Raw genomic sequence first — 17,927 nt, 5'->3', positions numbered from 1 at the left:
AAATAAAATTTATAGATAATATAACTTATCCATATACTTAACTACAAAAAACAACTTTAATATAAAGAAGAAAATTTCAAGACAGAAATGCCCAGACGTGAGTGCATTAGAAGACATAATAAAGAATTCAGATGCTTGGACTTGAATCACTGAAGATAGAATCACGTATAAAGGCAGGCTGATTCAGGTGTGTTGAATTGGCAACATATATACCACTAACATGGTTGTTACAAGTGATGTAATTTTCCTAAATGGTGACTTTTTAAAATTTTCCCTCAATTTGCATAGGGCTACATTTCTGAAAAACTTCAGCAACAACAAAACTGTAAAAGAAAAAGACCTTTTGCTTACTTGGGAAATGAAATTCAGTTGTCGTCTTTTCACCCAGCTACTATCCAGTGATTCTTTTGAAAGTGATACAGAACTCAGGAAAAAACTTCATTGATTGGGACTGTGCCATACAGGACATCTAACATCCCTCCCTGCTCCCCTTCCTCATCCACTAATTTCTAGTATCCCCCAATATAATAGGTACATTATAAAACATAGGTAAACAGATATTTCAAAGAATGAGATTGCAAGCGGTATTGGGAAAGTTGGACAGCCAAATGCAAATCAGTGAAGTTAGAACACACCCTCACACCATACACAAAAATAAACTCAAAATGGCTTAAAAACTTAAATATAAGACATGACAACATAAAACTCCTAGAAGAGAGCATAGGCAAAATATTCTCTGACATAAATCGTCCCAATGTTTTCTTAGGTCAGTGTCCCAAGGCAAGCGAAATAAAAGCAAAAATAAACAAATGGGACCCAAACTTATAAGATTTTGCACAGCAAAGGAAACCATAAACAAAATGAAAAGACAACCTATGGACCAGGAGAAAATATTAGTAAATGATGCAACCAACAAGGGCTTAATTTCCAAAATATGTAAACAGCTCATACAATTCAATAACAAACAAACAAAACCTATCCAATCAAAAAATGGGCAGAAGGCCTAAAGAGACATTTCTCCAAAGAAGACATACAGATGGCCAATAGGCACATGAAAAAATGCTCATCATCACTAACTATTAGAGAAATACAAATCGAAACTACAGTGAGGTACCACCTCACACCAGTCAGAATGGCCATCACTAAAAAGTCTACAAATAATAAATGCTGGAGAGAGTATGGAGAAAAGGGAACATACTCTGTTGGTGGGAATGTAAATTGGTGCAGCCACTATGGAAAACAGTATTCAGGTTCCTCAAAAACTAAAAATAGAGTTGCCCTATGATCCAGCAATCCCACTCCTGGGCATATACCCAGACAAAACTATAATTTGAAAAGATACATGCACCCCTATGTTCATAGCAGCACTATTTACAATAGCCAGGTCATGGAAACAAACTTAAATGGCCATCGACAGATAAATGGATAAAGATGATGTGGTGTATGTATACAATGGAAAAAGACTGAAAATAAATAAATTAAATGAGAATGAAATAATACCATTTGCAGCAACATGGATGGACCTAGAGATGATCACACTAAGTGAGAAAGTCAGAAAGAGAAAGACAAATACGATATGATATCACATATCTGGAATCTAAAATAACAGCACAAATGAACTTTTCTATGAAACAGAAACAGACTCACAGACATAGAGAACAGACTAGTGGTTGTCAAGGTGGGACGGGATGGGGAGAGGGAAGGACTGGGAGTATGGGATTAGCAGATGCAAACTATTATATATAGGATGGATAAACAAGAAGTTCCTACTGTATAGCACAGGAGACTATATTTAATATCCTACGATACACCATAATGGAAAAGAATATGATAAAGAATATATATATATATATATATATATGTATAACTGAATCACTCTGCTATAGGACAGAAATTAACACATTGTAAATCAACTATATTTCAGTAAAATTTAAAAAATAATAAAGGTATAAAAAAAGAATGAGATTACAAAGCAAAATAAATGTAAGTCTAATATTTTTTAAATACTCAAATGGGTCACTTGTGCAACTCAATGTTATATGAATTTCAGTTTGTAAACTATTGCTCTATGACAACAGAGAGCCAATGAGGGTGGGTGAGACAAGGCATAGCATCAGGAGGTTAATGTCTTCATAAAAGATATGTCTATATTTTAACACTGTACTAGGTAGAACACAGGGAAGGCAGGTCAACTGTTACAAGTCTGTTATTTTTTTTTGAATAAAATTTTAAAAGAATGATGGTTCAAACTGAAAATATTGTAAGAATGACAAATGCGAGGAAATTTTTGATAGTATTTGAGTAGGCTTCCTATTAAAAAAAGAGTATTATTAAAATTTTTATTAAATTTTAATTAAAAATTTTAGGTTAAATGTCTTTTCAGAAAAATAAGGTTTATTCAATATTCTTTAGTCCTGGCTGATGGAAAAATATATACAAGCCTTCTAAATCCTAATTTGGCCACTAATCTACTCCTTCCTTCACCATTAACAACATACAAGCTATCATTCTGAGATTTTAAGGACAAATATGATTTTTTAAAATAGATAAGACTTTGACCATGTACTCTGTTAACTGGGGCTAAATGTGTAAGCTTCTTTTCTTTTTTTAGGTTAAGAGCCAATCTACAGACTGAATCTAAATGACCTACCCAAATCCTCTCTTAAATGGGTCACCTTTATTTATTTATTTTTGGCTTTATTAGAGTTAACTTATCTTCTCAGTAGCATGATTTAGGAGAGAATTTTCTTTAAAAGCTCAGCTGCTATAGCAAAATACCATAAACTATATTCCTTATCAAAACCAGAAATTTATTTCTCACAGTTCTGCCAGCATTGTTGGGTTCTGGTGAGAACCCTCTTCTGGGATGCAGACAGCTGACTTCCTGTATCCTCAATGAGTAAGCTTTTACACTCACAGGTGGGCTAGTTCTCTGGCATTTTCTAAGAGCACTAATCCCTTTCGTGAGACCTCCACCCTCATTATCTAATTACTTCTCAAAGGCCCCATCGCTAAATATTATCACATTGGGCATTATATTTTAGCACATATATTGAGCAGGGGCAAACAATCGTTCCATAACACACAAATATAAGCAAAATTTTTAAACCACTTTGTCCTTCCTTCTAAACTCTCCAATTCTATTATTATAATTTGTTTTTTAAGCATTTTTTTGAGATATAACTCATATACAATTCACCCACTTAACATTGCACAATTCAATACTCAAAGTTGTACAACAATCATCACAGCAATTTTATATCATATTAATCACGCAAGAAAGAAACCCCACACCCATTAGTAGTCACTTCACATCACCCCACCTCCAACCTTCCCAGACCAAAGCAACCATTAATCTACTTTCTGTCTCTATAGATTTGCTTATTTTAGACATTTCATGTAAATGGAATTATACAATATGTGGTCTTATGTAACTGACTTCTTTTACTTAGCACAAAGTTTTCAAGGTTTATTAATGTTGCAGCATGTACTTTATTCTCTTTATTGTCAAATAAAATTCTATTGTATGGATATACCACATTTACTTATCAGTTATTGGACACGAGTTGTTTCCGTTTTTTGTCTATTATAAGTAGTGCTGCTATGAACATTCCCATAAGGACACTTCTTACCTCTTTCTCTGTGAAACTTCTAACTGGTCTACTGTTTTCCTTGTTGTTTTCATAAATCTACCAGCCTCTTCTTAATTGCTTTCCACCAAAACCTTCCTTGTTTTTGACACAGTGTTCTTAGGCTTGAACTTCCTCACACTCTATTCCAAGTAGAGTCAGTTCCCTTAGGGAGAGTCATGGAACTCTCTGTTCTTGCATCCTGCCTCTTTCCCTGGACAGTTCCTCTACATCATTGCTCCAGAATTGGCATGGGGACAGCAGCCTGTTTTTCTCAGAGTGAAAACGCTACTCTATCAGTGAGGCATTGGGTGGAGGTAGCAGCCTCTGGTCTTCTGAGCCTACCTTTCCCAGCGTGAGATCCACTGCCCTATGAGTGAGCTGTAGTGATAACAATGAGGGTTCTGTATTCTCAGCCTGTCACACCTGGAGTGGAGCTTCTGCCCTACAAGTGCCTTACAAGGTTGGTAGGGTGGTTAGAAATGCTGTTGGTCTGGCACTCCTGGGAGAAATCGTAGCCCTGGACTGAATGCTGGGGTGAGAGGGAGCTTTATCTTGGCTGCATCCACCTGGAGTAGAGCTTCCATCTTGCTCACCTGGTGGGGAGGAGTGTGATGTGGAAGATGACCTTTTAGTTTTATAATTTTGAAGAGACCAGTTCCTCCCTGCCCTGACATAGACTTTTTTCTTTTTTGCAGTTGTGGTAGAGTGCTTTGAGATCCTTCAAGTTTAAAGTTGGGGATAAACAAATATTGAAAAGGAAAGAACTAGAAAGAGCTCTCTATAATTGAATGAAGGATCTAAAGAAACAACTCTAAAGAAAATACATATATATATAAAGTTTTCAGGTTGAAAGAAACAGTTGCAAAAATTATTAGTTCAAGGACAGGGTGACTTGATACTGTTAAGATATCAGTCTTTCTGATAGTGATCTCTAGATTCATTGCAATCACAACTAAAATTCCAAAAGATTTTTTTTTGTAAAATTGATTAAGCTGATTTTAAAGTTTATGTAGAAATGCAAATAACCTAGAATAACCAAAAACAGGTGTTTTTATTTGCGTTATGCAGGCCTGTCACTGTTGTGGCCTCTCCTGTTGCGGAGCACAGGCTCCGGACGCGCAGGCTCAGCGGCCACGGCTCACGGGCCTAGCCTCTCCGTGGCATGTGGGATCCTCCCGGACCGGGGCACGAACCCGTGTCCCCCGCACTGGCAGGCGGACTCTCAACAACTGTGCCACCAGGGAAGCCCCAAAAACAGTTTTAAAAAATAATTTGGGGGACTTCCCCAGTGGCGCAGTGGTTAAGAATCTGCCTGCCAATGCAGGGGACATGGGTTCAAGCCCTAGTCTGGGAAGATCCCAAATGTCCCAGAGCAACTAAGACAGTGTGCCACAAGTACTGACCCTGTGCTCTAAAGCCTGTAAGCCACAACTACTGAGCCCAAGTGCCACAACTACTGAAGCCCACATGCCTAGAACCAGCTTTCCACAAGAGGAGAAGCCACCACAATGAGAAGCCCGCACACTGCAACAAAGAGTAGCCCCTATTCGCCGCAAGTAGAGAAAGCCCACGTGCAGCAATGAAGACCCAACACAGCCAAAAATAAATAAGTAAATTTATATATAAAAAAAGAATTTTGGAAGACATACGACAATGCTATAGTAATCAAGATAGTGTGTTATTGTTAGAATAGATATATTAGTCAACAGAATAGAATAGATTATAGAAAAAGACTCACAGTTATTACACTTTTGACAAAAGCAAAAGGCAATTCAATGAAGAAAGTGCAGTCTTTTCAACAGTCTTGGAGCAACTGGATATGCATATGAATCTCAATATTTAATTCACACAACACACATTTAATCTTAAGAACATAGACCTAAACATTACTAAGTCACAAGTAGAAAAGTTATAGAAGAAAGCAGTAGAAAATTTTTGCAAACTTGGATTAGGCAATGATTTCTTAGATAGACTACAAAAAGTAGGAACTAAAGAAGAAAAATATTGATAAACTGTGAACCATCAAAATTAAAATATTATGTTCTTAGAAAGACATGATTAAATAAATGAAAAGGGTAGCCACAGAGCAAAATAAAATATTCACAACATATAAATTGTCAAAGAGCATGTATCTAAAATATAAAATGTATCAGTCATAAAATGGTAAATAATCTAATTAAAAGTGTTGAAATGACTTGAACAGTAGCTTCACAAAGGATTATATACAAATGGATGATGAATACAAGAAACAATGCTCAACATCATTAGTAATCAGGGAAATTTATATTAAAACCACAGTGAGATTCCACGACAAACATACAAGAAAAACTAAAATTATAAAGACTGGAAACGCCAAGTGTTGATGAGGACATGGAGTCACTGGAACTCTCATGCAGTTCTGTGGGAAATGTAAAATAATACAAACATCATGTAATAGAGTCTAGCAGCTTCTTGTAAAATGAAATTAAAACACTCCCTAACACGATATTCAAAAATAAACTCAAAATGGATTAAAGACCTAAATGTAAGGCCAGACACTATAAAACTCTTAGCAGAAAATATAGGCAGAATACTCTATGACATAAATAACAGCAAGATCCTTTTTGACCCACCTCCTAGAGAAATGGAAATAAAAACAAAAATAAACAAATGGGACCTAATGAAACTTAGCTTTTACACAGCAAAGGAAACCATAAACAAGATGAAAAGACAACCCTCAGAATGGGAGAAAGTATTTGCAAATGAAGCAACTGACAAAGGATTTATCTCCAAAATATACAATCAGCTCATGTAGCTCAATATCAAAAAAACAAACAACCCAATCTGAAAATGGGCAGAAGCCCTAAATAGACATTTCTCCAAAGAAGGTATACAGATTGCCAACAAACACATGAAAGGATGCTCAACATCACTAATCATTAGAGAAATGCAAATCAAAACTATAACGAGGGGCTTCCCTGGTGGCGCAGTGGTTGAGAGTCCGCCTGCCGATGCAGGGGACATGGGTTTGTGCCCTGGTCCGGGAAGATCCCACATGCCGCGGAGTGGCTGGGCCCGAGAGCCATGGCCGCTGAGCCTGCGCGTCCGGAGCCTGTGCTCCGCAATGGGAGAGGCCACAACAGTGAGAGGCCCATGTACCGGAAACAAACCCCCAAAAAAAACCCTGAAAAATACTGTTTAAATGCTGGAGAGGGTGTGGAGCAAAGGGAACCCTCTTTCACCGTTGGTGGGAATGTAAATTGATACAGCCACTATGGAGAACAGTATGGAGGTTGCTTAGAAAGCTAAAAACAGAAGTACCATACGACCCAGCAATCCCACTACTTGGGCATATACCCTGAGAAAACCATAATTCAAAAAGAGTCATGTACCACAATGTTCATTGCAGCTCTATTTACAATAGACAGGACATGGAAGCAACTTAAGTGTCCACTGCCAGATGAATGGATAAAGACGATGTGGCACATATATACAATGGAATATTACTCAGCCATAAAAATAAATGATATTGAGTTATTTGTAGTGAGCTGGATGGACCTAGATCTGTCATACAGAGTGAAGTAAGTCAGAAAGAGAAAAACAAATACCGTATGCTAACCCATATATATGGATTCTAAAAAAAGAAAAGTGGTTCTGAAGAACCTACAGGCAGGACAGAAATAAAGACGCAGTCGTAGAGAATGGACTTGAGGACACAGGAGGGGGAAAGGTAAGCTGGGACGAAGTGAGAGAATGACATGGACATATATACACTACCAAATGTAAAATAGATAGCTGGTGGGAAGCAGCCACAAAGCACAGGGAGATCAGCTTGGCGCTTTGTGACCACCTAGAGGGGTGGGATATGGAGGGTGGGAGGGAGATGCAAGAGGGAGGGGATATGGGGATATATGTATACATACAGCTGATTCACTTTGCTATACAGCAGAAACTAACACAACATTGTAAAGCAATTATACTCCAGTAAAGATGTTAAAAAAAAATTATTGGAAGTCTATCAATTAGAAAGAAACATAATTTCCTGAATTGGTTTTCTCTCCTAATTACCTCTGTAATTGCCCTTTCCTATTATTTTGTACCCTTGCAATACAACACTCTCTTAACTGGTGTCTCTAACTTTTGTGTCTCCCTTCCCCAGTGTTTATTCCACATAGCAAATAAAAAATTATGTTTGTGAAGCACAAAAAAACCACAAAAAACAAAAAAAAATACACTTACCATACAAATACATTTATTTTTAAGTGAAAATGATGGCTAAATAGAATTAAAACAGTTAATCCAGATGACTGTATGCCAAATTTTAGAACAGATTTGATAGATTCATATTAAGAGAATTTGAAATAGTCATTCGTATTTGACATAAATAAATTTGAAAAATAGTATTGTAACTGGGCTTGATACTGCATAACGAGTCAAAATCACATAGATGTAACACTCTCTTACACATGATTTTAAAAATCACTGTTTAGGATCCTAGTGACATTTAATCTAAACCTTTATACACTTCTGCTGTCATTGCTCCTATTAAAAGTCAGAGGTCACTTCATTTCTACCTTTTGCTTGTTAAAGTGTTACTTTTAGATTTCTTTTACTTTCAGAGTACAAAATATCTGACTAATGGTTCCTAAATGTTTGGAGGGTCATACATATACAGCTTAAAATTCTGAAGAAGCAATGTTCTCACTTACCAGAAAAATATAGCAAACCGCAGGTACAGGAAATTTAAGATATAATTTTATAGGGTCATTGGTTCCCTAAGGCACGTCCATATACTTCCTAGGGATCTATGGACTCTAAAAAAAAAAGTCCATGATTCAAATACAATTTAGAAATGTTGACAATATGAGACAGGCAGATAATGTATCAAAATTTCTTTCAGCTTGTCATAGATCTAACTTAACGTAATGGTAAACAAAACTCTTTACCACATAACATTAAGCATTACTTGAGGAACCAAAATTTACATCATTATTGGAAGGAAATATTGGATGGTGGTTTTAAGTATCATATCTTAAATCATTTGAGTTGAGTTGAAATTCTGGATCAGGAAGTATGACTGTGGCTAAAATTTTAACATATCAAAGCCTCAGTTCTTTCATCTAGGAACTGTGAAAAATAATGAAACCAATCTTTTCAGTAGATATAAGGAGTAGGTGAAATAATCCATAAAAATTACTTACTACAATGACTGGCACGTATAGTGCACTTAACACATATTAGCTATTATTGATGTTCTTATCGGCGCTATAAGACATCATTTGAAGATAACCTTCCAAAGATGTTGAGTTTCTGTAATTCTAGTATTTGTTTTAAGTGGTTGCTTCTCACTATCATTTTTACATATATGTAACAAGGGAATACGATCTTTACTTTGGACCCTAGTGTTTAGAATTGCACACATTCTTTTCCTTACATTATTATAGAACAAGAGAACTCTGATGATACACTGCGCCACACAAAGCTTCCTTGTGTAATATTAAGATAGATCATTTGCCAAAAGAACAACCTCACTAAGAAGCCAAAGGCATGGGGCAACAAAAACGTCTTTATGTAATGACTGGTTCACAGGCATCCTTTGCCTTGAAGCATGATTCAAATTTCCTCATTGGATTAATTCTGTACAGCTCTCACGCATACCCATGGCCCTCACAAATCAACTTTCCTAGCTTCTAGATTTCATTAGGGATCTCAGCTTCTCTTTAAAATAATTACAATCTAACTTTCCCCCAGTTTTGTTTTTAGCATAGAACAAAGAGGAGCTGAATAATTTAACTCCCTAGTTAACAGTAAACATATTAGTAATAAAAGATAAAAGAAAAATTGGACAGAAAACTTGGATACCCAATACACCATGCTTTTTTGTTGAAATAAAGTTGCTCAAGTCGTAAATTTACACAATTAAACTTCTAAACAGAAGAATAATTAAGGTTAAAGAAAACATACAGGCCTAGAAAAGAGAAATCTGGAAATTATTCCATTAAAACTTAATCATATTATAAGCTCAATTTTAAGCTTAATCACATTCAGAATTTGAGGTTAGAATAATGAAAAATGCCTCCTTTTAAAATTAGTTTGAAGGTTTAAATCAAGCTCAGCAAATTTAACGGAGTAGATTCTCAGGTCACTTATCGCTTTTTTTTCCCCTTTATGTTCTATCTTTTTAACATTGCTTCGCCTTCATTGACTCTTTTCTGTCCATAAATAATAGACAGGGGTAGGAGTAGTGGTGAATATTGAAAACCTAAGGGTGTTTAGAACCAATATCCATAACTTAGGATACAGCTTCCCAACTTCAAAGGACTATTATAGTCATATACAGAAAAAATAAACAACTTATATACTGTATAGCTCCTTGTGCCTCAAATCAGAAAAAGTGTGTTGTTTACACTGAAATTTCTGAAAACTGAATGTTGTATCTCCATTTTAGTTTTTGTTGTTGTTTGTATACACGTGACTGAGATAACTACTTTTTTTACATCCTAACCACATTAAATGGATTTAATCCACCCAAATAAACATTTAATAACAGCATATAAGTGTATAGTTGGTCTTGGTCCTTCATTTGTGCAATTTACCTAGAACGATTCTGTTTACACCATTGCAAAGAAATCAATTTTCTTTCATTTTTCTAGTTCTGCTGTACTTGAATGGAATGTATTTTCCATCCATTTAACTTCCTTGATCAAATATCAAATATTATCAATTCTACCACTTAAATATCTCCAAATACATGCTCTTTTCTCCATTCCATCAGGCTTTTTATATGTCTTGTTTGGATTATAGCAGTAGCTTCCAAATCAGTGTGCTTTCTGCATGATTTAGTTCCCTTTTATCTTGTCCCTAGATTGGAAGACTCTTTCTAAACGCAGAGCTAATCAAGTCACCCCTGTTTATCATACATTTAAAGTGGTGTTAATATGGTGCTGTTAATTTGTACTTTACATATACTTTTTAAATTTTTTGTATTTATGCACCCCAACCTCAGAAAAGTAAACATATCTAAAAGCATCCCACTACCTGAATAACAAAGTTCAATCGTTGTACAATGAGAATCAAGGACCTTTATGTTTCAGCCTCTGCTTATCTTGTCTGCATTGTGTAGCCTAACTGTGTCTGCTAACTGTGTAGCCTAAATTTTTTATAGTTTTTAGAATCTAGTATGATCTTGTTAGTCTCTGTACCTTTGACGCAATGTTTCTTCTGATTAAGAACGCTTTCTTCTTTACTTATTTAAAATAACACCTCATTCATTGTCTTTCAAGATTCTGCCCAGGTGCCACCTCCTAATCTGTTCAAAAATAGATTTGTAGTTTAAATGTCTCTCATAGGAGACCAGCAACGACTCAAGGACAAAGACCCTGTCTTATCAGTCTTTATGTCCTCAGCACCTATTACCTACTTAATGCTTATAAATATGTGCCAATAAATGTGGCATGTTTGAGTCTCTTCCTAAATTTTCACTTCACTCCTCAGATCAATTCACCCTACACATTATTTTGAATAGACCCCCCCTGGTCCTACTGACACTCTATCAAACACATTTCTGAGAGTTTGTTAAAGTTGGGAGATAAACATGTGTAGTACAGCAGCAAACAATGAGCTTAGATTTATAATCTAGGCATTAGGAAACAAATGAGAAAATTTAAGTGTTATACAGCCAGATTTGCATTTTAGCATTATCACTTTGATGACAATCTGAAAAACTAATTTGATATGGAAGAGAATGGTGTCCGGTGATCAATTCAGAGGATATTTTAATAGCCGGGAGAGAGATACTGAGTACATGGATGACAGTGGGGCAGGAAAGAGATACTTAGGAGGTAAAATCAACAACTTTTCATTAAGAGATGTAAGACTGAGTCAGAGTCAAGGAAAATTCCTAAGTTTCAGGCTTTCCCATGCTGCCAAATCAGAAAAAGAGGAAGAAATTTGGGGGCTGGCATATGCGTCAGTGAGGGTGCAGACGAGATAATCAATTCAATTCAAAATATGTTAAGCTTAAGGAATATACGGGACTTTGAGCAGGAAGTTTAGAGCAGGTTTAAGTGTATAAATGTACAAATCTTGGGATGGCCAGACCTATGGATAAATATTCGATAATATGAAGCTTAAAAATACTATTTGAAATCATGAGAGTGTAAGAAATTTTCAAAGGAGACAATAGATTTTTCTCCAAGAAGTCTAGACCATATTTTTTTCTACACTATATAGCTAATAAAATTGAAAACTGACTTACACAGAAGCTCAAAGAAAACTTAGCATGTTTACCATTTACAAAATAATAATAAAATTAAGCTGATTCATTCCACTGGGGGATCCACAGAGTTTCATTTTCTTACTTAACTCTGTCACTCTGTTCCATGCACCCTAATATGGTGCATCGTTTTGCTTCGCATGTCATATAGTACATTTATATAGCACTCAAAATAATTCCTTCGTCTTTGTCTTTAATCCAGTATAATTTTTCATGGTTGGCACTTCTTTATTTTATCCAAGTTCTGTCTTTTGGGATTGTGTGTAAAAGCTGAGAAGGGTCAAATGATGTGTGGGTTGAAAGTAGTTTCATGATTCATGGGAACTATCAACTATGCAAAATTATCACTCTGGCACAATGAGTTTCTTATGCAAGGCTTCTTAATGCAAAAAGGAAAATGGAGCATTCCATGGATTTTCCATCTCAAAAATATGCTAAGAAGTACATGGAAAATAGTCACATAACAGTTTCCAAATAATGGCCATATAGCTCTGTTATCATGCAAACATTTTTTCTACTGTTGCCTAGATGCAAGTGCTATATATTAACTAGTTCTCTTGTAATTCTGATAATCTACTGCCTGACTCCAAGCTTATTCAAATACGATTTTTTTAAAGTTTGTGGTCAATTTTGAATAATTAGAACAGTAATATCTTGGGCATTTGTTCAAGGCTTTGCTAGTTATTAAATTATTTCATGTAGATTATCTCATTAAACATACAAACTATAGGTCACCCGATAGCAAATTTTTTAAAAATTATATTTCCATTAGACATTCATTGTTCACTCTTCTGACCACACAAACATGTAGTCATTTTAAAATTGTTTCTCATTCTAGCCAATATTTGGAATAAGTTTTATAAATTAAATAAATTAACTTTTACAAGTGCTCAAAACAGTGTCTAATAGAAAATAAGTACTTATTGAGTCTGTTAAATAAAATTTTTAAAAATAGCTATCTTCAAGAACATTTTATGCCTCTTCATTTCACTTGATCCCCACCCACTTTTACTTCTCTATACCACAGTCTCTTATCTACTAGGCTTATTTTAGCCTCTTCTTCAGATGTTCCTTGCCATAAACCACTTAAAATACTGCCCCTAAATTTAATACAATTAAATTCCAATCATGTAAACTCCTGCAAAACTAGTATTATTTCCTAACTTTCAAAATCCTTATTATATATTTCAAACGTAGTCAGCCAAACCTACCTAATTACCTATTACCTCTCCCTGAGCATTCTGCTCTCTTGACAATGAGTATTCAAGACAAGGAGAAAAATCATGCTAGTCTGTCTGTCTTTGTGAAAAGTCTGCCAGGTCTAACTCAAAGGCTACATTTTCCATTGAAGACTCACCTGATTATTACAGTCAGATAACAAGCTTCCTTCCTTTCCACTCTGATGGAACTCAGTGCTTAAGATTCAAAAGACATTCATCACCCAGAGTAGCAGAGTGGAAGCTGATTAAGGACAGACTTGGCGAGTTATATATTCACACTAAGTTTTCCTGAATGTTTTGAATTAGTTCAGAAGTAGCCTATGATAGATTAATACTTTTACTCTGACTTTGCTATAGAATTCAAACCATCTCTGGCTTCTCCCACCTTTCTGGGGCATCTTCAACTTCTGTTCACTCACCTAACTGCAGCTAGATTTTCTCCTAAGCCCAAGATCTGGCCAGTGAGTGTCCCTTTCCTTTTCTCTTCTTCTCTTCTTTCCTCTCTTCTTCACTTCTCTTCTCTCTTTCTCTCTCCTCCTTTGAAATATAAATTATAAAAGTTTTGCTGAAAGAATGAATAATGTAAAAAAAACACAGGAAAAACCTATGTTTTCATTTCCTAAGGACTCGGAAGTAAGCATGTTATTGAAATTCATTAAATGAATCATTAAAAAACTAAAATTAGGCAAGAAAAGGAAAGGAAAAAACATTAAAGTATTGAAACTACCTAAAATTTTTCATTAACAATTCACTAAATGCATTTGTGTCTGATTTCCAACAAATGAGAGAAATTTGGGAAAATAGAATTAAGAATTGACTTCAAATGTTTTCTTCATACATCTTGGTGTCAGTATGTTACTGTTTAATAGGCAAGTGGAAGGATCAGGTAGGAGAGAGCCAAAATGAAAATACCTAAGAGAAATGAGTCTATTTTACACTAACATTTTGATGTTATGATTATTAAATTGGACAATGCAGGCAACATTCTGGTATTAAATTAGTATGATTAATTTCCATGAGTATATTTTCATATAGAGATTATTGTCATATATCATAACAAATACTGTTGAAATATGATTATAAACATAAAAGTGATATGCAGCTAATCAGTTTTAATATCCTTTTAACACATATTTTCTCATTAAGTGCAAATACCTCTCACAAGCATTCCAATTTGAAAACTATGTATTGCTATAACTTTAACACTATGTAATAATGTAATTGTGGTTGTTTTGTAACTTTTTCAGAGGTTAAAAAAAAAAAAAGCAAATGAATGAAAAATCCAGGAGTTTCTTTTGATGATGTTGATTCTGAAACTTTCATCAATTTAATTCCAGGCAACAGACAAGGAAAATATTTAGAAATCAATAAGTATTACAAATTTAAACAGAGGTAGCAAATACACAGCTACCAAACATTCCAATTCCATGCATTGTGTGCAGCACCAGAAGAATTTGCAGCTCTGTCTGCACAATTTCCAACATTATACAGTTTAGCTTACTGTTTTCCTGCTTAATTATCTACCTAAATATATATTATATATGCATGTGTATATTTAGTCTTACGTTGACAATGTTTTCAATCCCTAAAGATGATTGTTAACATTCCTAAAATTTTCAGAAACATAAAAGACTTAATCACACCAGTTATCTCTAAATTTAGGAAAAGAACAAGGACATCTCTGACAGTAAAAATAAAACTAGAAATTAGCCAAAGTTAGTGAAAATAATACCAAACATATGGACTATTTTAACAGTTCAAGCTGTTAAGCTAAAACTATTGGACTGACAGTCAATGTTGTTTTTAAATTTGCTAAATAGAATACATTTAGTAAAAATTATGGAGCATTCATGATATGTTAGACACAAAGGTGACCTCCTATAAAGATCATAGACTTTCAGGATAAACAGTTATATTCATAAAATTAATATACAATTTGATTAAAAATTATATAAAGTTTTGAGGGTAGTTATATTGCAAATTCAAGAGAAGGGTGATGAACACTTCTGACAGAGTTAGAAAAGCCTTCAGAGAGGAAGTGATATTTGGGTTAAAACTAATAAGATGGGAGACAAACATTCCAGGACAAAGAATAATGCACGGCTTATTGCATGCAAGAGTATAATTATTAAACAGCATAGGGTATGCTCAGGTATTTGCAAACTTGGGAAACAGTAAGTAAGTTTACAGAGTAAAAAAGGAACCACATCATTAAAAGCATTCATCACATATTTTTATTAATAAGCAATAGAAAAAATGAAATTTTATAAATAGAGATATAGAATTACTAGTATTTTCATTAATTCAACAGTCCTTCTAAGTGGCAAACACTTTCCTAGGTCTGAAGATACAAGAATGAATTAGACGTGGTCTTGTTCTTCAAAAGTGGGAAAGTCATTGGGAGAAACAGTCAGATTGTTTGAAATGATCTATTATTTATGTTGCTCTGATCTACAATTTTTTCAGATAATATTTAAGATAACTTGTGAAATTATATGACAACAGTGTATTTTAAAATATGGGAAAATATACAAAAGACTATTAAGGAAAAATACTGGCAACGAGGCCAGAATTTTATGGTATAAAGACATACACACACACCTAGTACTTGGCCATAATTGATGGCCCCAAGGTTTTTTGCAGCCAAAATAAAAAAATAAGACTTGGCAATTACACAGGTCACAATGTTAATAAGATTTTTTTTTTAGACTCAAAACCACCATTCTTCTTTGGAATGAAGTTCAAACAGGAATTTCTCAGCACAGACCTCATAAAGAGCCCCTTGTATGATGTAATGTATATCTTAAGCAATATGAAATATGAAATAAGGAGTTTCAAAATAATATTTTGTATAAGAACACTCAACAAATAAGCATATAGATCCCAATAAAATGTGATGAAACAAAAATCACAGAAACTAACAGTTCCAACAACTGCTTCTCTGCTTACCTCAGATGATAGTTTCTTTTGTGACACTATGATAATCAGTTGAAGAGCAGTCTAAGACTCAAGGCCACCTATTGAAAAATAAATAAAACATGTTATACTTTATCTGGGTGGATTTTCTTGAAATGGAGCAATGTCATCTGTAACATCCAATTTTATATTTCTTTTTTCAGTGAAATACCCTTATTGTTCTCACTGACTTCTAAAATATCAGTTTCATCTGTTTTACAAATGAGATTCTATGCAAGATCTAATGTGAAGAAAGTTTACTATCGTTGATTTAAATTTGTCAAAAGTATGGAAATCACTGCTGTATTCCTTGGAGTCCTCTCAGTAAAACATTGTGACAGTGTTGAGATTTCCTTTCCCTGACAGTCCCCACTTTATTTTTATTTTTTTTAAATTTTATTTATTTATTTTTGGCTGCATTGGGTCTTCGTTGCTGCATGTGGGCTTTCTCGAGTTGCGGCGAGCAGGGGCTACTTTTCGTTGTGGTGCACGTGTTCTCATTGTGGTGGCTTCTCTTGTTGCGGAGCACAGGCTCTAGGCATGCAGGCTTCAGTAGTTGTGGCATGCAGGCTCAGTAATTGTGGCGCATGGGTTTAGTTGCTCCGTGGCATGTGGGATCTTCCTGGACTAGGGCTCGAACCTGTGTCCCCTGCATTGGCAGGCGGATTCTCAACCACTGCACCAACAGGGAAGTCCAGACCCCACTTTTGCCAGCCTTTCTACTCAGGAGCCAACCTTTATCTGTGTCCTTAACGAGTGTTTATTCAGTAGAGCCAAATTTGAATTAGTATCAAATCAACACTGCTTTACATCTAATTAGGGAGTCTGAATACTGGGAAGATGTCTGCTCAAAATGTTGGTGATGGTAGCTTTGAAAAACACATTAAATGGTGAGTGTGGTGTCTGGGAAGAATGCTGTTTTGATTTTGAACATTGTGGAAGGGTGTCATTAGAACAAATATTAGAAACTTTCTCTGTATGACTTTAGAGACAGATGCTCAATAGCATTCTTTACTTACTTTTAACCATTGTAGCATCTTAGAATGTCAAAGTTCAAGACTGATTCATATATAACGGGTTAATTTAATAACATCAGAATTTTATTGGATGAAATCATGTTTCTGGTCATTCTCTTGGGCTACATTCTGAGAAAAGGTTCTGCAGTTGGATTATATAAGCTTTCCTCAGTAGTAGACAGTAAAGATATTTTTAAACCTGGACTCGGAACATTGTAGTAAAGTCCAGAGAGCAAGCAGTATGATTTCTGATGTGTAATTTATCATCTTATTCTTCATCACTAAATTCCAGTTAGGAGAGATGACCAATTATCTGATTCCATTCATGTTCCCATTCAATAAAGAAACATCCATTTCAAAATTTTGCTTCAAAGGCAAACTGTATTCCTTGTATATTCCGGTAGAACTTCTCAGAGTTTAACCCCATGTTAGGCATTAAATGACAATAGCAGATTCATTCAGAGGTAGAAAGAACGAGTTAAAACAGAAGGCTTTGGTCTAGCATCAAAGTTAAATAACCAAAAATTTAAATTAACCTCAGCAGAAGACAAAAACTCAACAATAAAAAGGGAAAAAACAAACTGAACAATTCTAAACAATTCATGGCACGATACCCAGAACTCACTGAATGAAAGAATATTAGAAAACTCTTAATGGAATAGCTACTGTTATTTGTAAGGATGATATATTCACGAAAAAAATGTTCTTTAAAATTAAATTCCCATTTTGTTTAGGACACAGCACTTAATGGGTTAAAACAAGCTCACCTTTTTAACAAGGACAGCTAAATATTTTAGCAGCACCAAGCAATCCCTTCACCCTCCTGAGTAAAAAAACATTGCTTGAACTG

At 34.9% G+C, this 17,927-nt stretch overlaps 1 long non-coding RNA gene across 1 annotated transcript in view; it reads right to left on the bottom strand.

The window, feature by feature from the left end:
- Nucleotides 1–16,279, bottom strand: part of LOC114896524 — a 37,109-nt gene extending 20,830 nt beyond the window's left edge. Inside the window, exons 1-2 of the long non-coding RNA XR_003793827.1 lie at nucleotides 16,056–16,279; nucleotides 13,526–13,643 (exon numbers count right to left, since the gene is read on the bottom strand). This is a non-coding gene — a long non-coding RNA (uncharacterized LOC114896524). The remainder of the gene's footprint in view (nucleotides 1–13,525; nucleotides 13,644–16,055) is intronic.
- Nucleotides 16,280–17,927: the final 1,648 nt, after the last annotated feature.

Source organism: Monodon monoceros, unplaced genomic scaffold (assembly GCF_005190385.1).
Source record: "Monodon monoceros isolate NGI ecotype Baffin Bay Population unplaced genomic scaffold, NGI_Narwhal_1 Super_Scaffold_16, whole genome shotgun sequence".
Lineage (NCBI taxonomy): Eukaryota > Metazoa > Chordata > Mammalia > Artiodactyla > Monodontidae > Monodon > Monodon monoceros.
The sequence above is the reverse complement of the archived record's forward strand: the minus strand, read 5'-3'. Positions and strand labels throughout refer to the sequence as shown.